Source organism: Oncorhynchus nerka, linkage group LG22, assembly GCF_034236695.1.
Source record: "Oncorhynchus nerka isolate Pitt River linkage group LG22, Oner_Uvic_2.0, whole genome shotgun sequence".
Lineage (NCBI taxonomy): Eukaryota > Metazoa > Chordata > Actinopteri > Salmoniformes > Salmonidae > Oncorhynchus > Oncorhynchus nerka.
The window spans coordinates 99,325,285-99,330,284 of NC_088417.1; the positions used below are offsets into that span (position 1 = coordinate 99,325,285).

Here is a 5,000-nt window from a genome sequence, read left to right on the forward strand (position 1 = left end):
TGTTAATTAAGAAATGTAGCTAGATAGCTAGCTAGGTAAACAATGAATCCCAACCCATGACGTAATGTTAGTTAGCGGGCCAGCCAGATAACGTTAGCTAGCTAGCTAACAGTACACTTTAACTTGAAATGAAAAATACTTTGTCAATATTAGACTGGAGTCTTTTGTTAAGACATGTAGCTAGCTAGCTGGCTAGCTAAACAATGGACCATAATCACAAGTCATGACGTTACTACCCTGCATGAATCTGCAGGTAGCTAACCAACCAAGTTTTATGGCTATAACTAGTCAAGCAAATGTGTCTGAGATACGAAGAATAAGATCATACACATAACGTTATAGCTAGCGACCCAGCCAGCTAACGTTAGCTAGCTAACAGTACACTTTCTGTCAAAATTATAAACTCGTAATATCTAAAAAATCGTACCAGTATCCATCATGGTTGGATGCCTATCCTGTCTGATGCCATGCATGGTTGCCTTTAGTTTGAAGATGTAATCCGGAAACAGGTCTTTTTCTTCCCATCTCCTCAGCTATCATACTCAAATTCCACTGATTTCAAAACTCGGTCCTCCGGAAAGTGGAGAGCGTACACGTAACGTTAGCTAGCGAGCCAAACAGTTAACGCTAGCGAGCTAACACTACACAGGTTTATGCAGTTTCACTACGTGATACATTTATTTTTTTAAAGCCGCGTTCAACACCATTACCTAAACATACTGACCAGCTCCAACAGACAGACACATACTACATGGCAGACCAATCCGAACTCATCTCTCGGCATGTCCAGCCCACTCATTAGTGGTTAGAGTGTAGAGGTGGCAGGTAGCCTAGTGGTTAGAGTGTAGAGGTGGCAGGTAACCTAGTGGTTAGAGCGTTGGACTAGTAACCGGAAGGTTGCAAGTTCAAACCCCCGAGCTGACAAGGTACAAATCTGTCGTTCTGCCCCTGAACAGGCAGTTAACCCCACTGTTCCTAGGCCGTCATTGAAAATAAGAATTTGTTCTTAACTGACTTGCCTAGTTAAATAAAGGTAAAATAAAAATGATCTCAGCCAATCATGGCTAGCGGGAAGGTTGCCAACTTTTTCCGTGGCTAAACCAACTAGGCTCGTAATTTAACAATTTTATTATTTACATGAAAGTTCACATGTTCAAGAAGGCATTTCTGCCCCCCCCCCCCCCAAAAAAAAAACACATTTAAATAAACTCATAACATGTTTTACGTTCAAACATCCTGTGAAGTCGTAGACTTGCGACATACGTCCTAGTTTCCTGAATCAGGTCACATATTTGGTTTGCTTCAAAGAAGCCGACCTACGTAGCACGATGCAGCTTCCAGATTTACTATGGAATCTTTCATAGTGCCAGCAGGTGTGTGTTTAAATATATATATGCTGTATATATCAATTCAATTTCAATTTAGGGCTTTATTTGCATATATTTCTCTCTCTATCTCTCTCTCTCTATATATAAAATCTCCCTCTATATACAGTATATATATATATATATATATATATATGAGAGAGAGAGAGATATTTAGAGATATAGAGATAGAGTGATATATATATATATATATATATATATATATATATTTTTATATATGTATATATATAGAGAGATGTACAGAGAGAGAGAGAGAGAGGATATAGTGTGTATGTGTGTGAGTGCACGAAAAGAGAGCGAGAGCATGTGAGAGAGGAAGGAGGAAGGGAGGGGGGAGGGCCACGTGAAGAGGAAGAGTCAATCCCCCCTCCCCTCTCTCCTCCCTCTCTCCTCTCCTCCCCTCCCATATCCCAACGTCAGAAATGGTTTCTCCCTGCTTTGTGTACCCACCATGCTTGGCCTGGCCATATGGGAAAATGACACTGAAGGAATTGTTGTGAGAGAGAGAGAGAGAGAGAGAAAAAGAAAAGAAAAAAGGAGAGACAAGCGAGTAAAAAGTGAAAGTTGTTAAAGATTGTTAGTGAAGAGTGGGGCAGAAGGACTAATACAACCATGTATTGTGCGTACACCATTCCAGGAGTGACTGGAGGTTCCTTAATGTACTACTACAATGGAAAAGCCGTAAGTCTGTCTCTGTGTTCAACTGTAGACTGTCTATATTCTATTCTATTCTACTTCTAGGGGACATTTTTTTTATATCAGACTCCCTTTTAAGGGATAAGACCAACAACAACAAAACAACTCCTCACGTAATTTATCGTTGTTATTTTTAATGCTGGTCACGGTTTGTCTTGTTTGTTTTATCTGCTTAGAGAGAAACGTAGGGACGATACCTAGACTAGTATGTTTTCCACATGTGCTGGAGAGAGAGGGACTCAGATGTTTTAAACAAGCACTATCTCAACAACCAGCATGTTGTTAACCCACGCTGGTCAGTCTAGTATATTAAACCTCTATATCTACATATTGTTAACGCTGGTCAGTCTAGTATATTAAACCTCTATATCTACATATTGTTAATGCTGGTCAGTCTAGTATATTAAACCTCTATATCTACATATTGTTAATGCTGGTCAGTCTAGTATATTAAACCTCTATATCTACATGTTGTTAATGCTGGTCAGTCTAGTATATTAAACCTCTATATCTACATATTGTTAATGCTGGTCAGTCTAGTATATTATACCTCTATATCTACATGTTGTTAATGCTGGTCAGTCTAGTATATTATACCTCTATATCTACATATTGTTAATGCTGGTCAGTCTAGTATATTAAACCTCTATATCTACATATTGTTGATGCTGGTCAGTCTACTATATTAAACCTCTATATCTACATGTTGTTAACGCTGGTCAGTCTAGTATATTAAACCTCTATATCTACATATTGTTGATGCTGGTCAGTCTACTATATTAAACCTCTATATCTACATGTTGTTAACGCTGGTCAGTCTAGTATATTAAACCTCTATATCTACATATTGTTAACGCTGGTCAGTCTAGCATATTAAACCTCTATATCTACATATTGTTAATGCTGGTCAGTCTAGTATATTAAACCTCTATATCTACATATTGTTAATGCTGGTCAGTCTAGTATATTAAACCTCTATATCTACATATTGTTAATGCTGGTCAGTCTAGTATATTATACCTCTATATCTACATATTGTTAACGCTGGTCAGTCTAGTATATTAAACCTCTATATCTACATATTGTTAATGCTGGTCAGTCTAGTATATTAAACCTCTATATCTACATATTGTTAATGCTGGTCAGTCTAGTATATTAAACCTCTATATCTACGTGTTGTTAACCCACGCTGGTCAGTCTAGTATATTAAACCTCTATATCTACATATTGTTAATGCTGGTCAGTCTAGTATATTAAACCTCTATATCTACATATTGTTAACGCTGGTCAGTCTAGTATATTATACCTCTATATCTACATATTGTTAACGCTGGTCAGTCTAGTATATTAAACCTCTATATCTACATATTGTTAATGCTGGTCAGTCTAGTATATTAAACCTCTATATCTACGTGTTGTTAACCCACGCTGGTCAGTCTAGTATATTAAACCTCTATATCTACATATTGTTAATGCTGGTCAGTCTACTATATTAAACCTCTATATCTACATGTTGTTAACGCTGGTCAGTCTAGTATATTAAACCTCTATATCTACATATTGTTGACGCTGGTCAGTCTAGTATATTAAACGTTTCTATCCAGCAGCTTTGTTTGATGACTGTAATCTGCTTTCTGTTTGCAGCTGTTAACATTGTAATACTAATAAACTAATATACTAATGTAATACTAATATACTAATATAGTAATATAATACTAATATACTAATATACTAATATAATACTAATATACTAATATAATACTAATATACTAATATACTAATGTAATACTAATATACTAATATAGTAATATAATACTAATATACTAATATAGTAATATAATACTAATATAGTAATATAATACTAATATACTAATATAATACTAATATACTAATATACTAATTTCCTAAATAATACTAATATACTAATGTAATACTAATATAATACTAATATACGAATTTCCTAAATAATACTAATATACTAATGTAATACTAATATAATACTAATATACGAATTTCCTAAATAATACTAATATACTAATGTAATACTAATATACTAACATACTAATGTAATACTAATATACTAATATACTATTGTAATACTAATATACTAATATAATACTAATATACTATTGTAATACTAATATACTATTGTAATACTAATATACTATTGTAATACTAATATAATACTAATGTAATACTAATATACTATTGTAATACTAATATAATACTAATGTAATACTAATATAATACTAATATACTATTGTAATACTAATATAATACTAATATACTAATGTAATACTAATATACTATTGTAATACTAATATAATGTAGATGATTCCGTTGTGTTTAATCATCTTAAATGAGGTATGATGAAAATACTATTTAAGGAAGCATCGGGAACTGCTAATTTGATTGAATGTAATTTTGTGAAAATCTGCTAGTGCTATTCCTGAAAGAGAGATGTGTAATATCATAAAAGTCAGCCTATATTAAGCCTTGTTTTTGTTTTTGTTTTTGTTAAAAGAATTGTCGTTGTTGAGATGTTTGTTTGGGGTTTCACGATGCTCCCAGAAATAGAGAGATATAGAGGAAATGAAAGGAGAATGAAAAGGTGTGTATCAGTGTATCTGTCTCTTCTCTTGACACGATGCAGCTTCTTCAGCGTCTGACTCTAATCAGTCAGGAGTAGAGAACAGCAAGCCATCAGAGAGCAGGTAGACTAGCCTGCGCCTCGGAGAAGGCCCTCTCTCTATACTGTCTTATCACTGGAGTTGAATCAGAAGATCACCATGTCTGTTTCCACTCACAGTGTCCTCTACGACTGACCACACACCATGTTTGTATGAAGAAGGAATGGCTTCCATTTCTCTTGGTAAAGTCGGGGAATTTAGTTGCGTGGATTTAAAGGATAATTGCATA

At 34.5% G+C, this 5,000-nt stretch overlaps 1 protein-coding gene across 10 annotated transcripts in view; it reads left to right on the plus strand.

Annotated features, from left to right (window-relative positions):
- Nucleotides 1–5,000, plus strand: part of LOC115125850 (transcription factor 4-like) — a 498,318-nt gene that overhangs the window by 349,062 nt on the left and 144,256 nt on the right. The gene's annotated exons all lie outside the window — the stretch shown is intronic.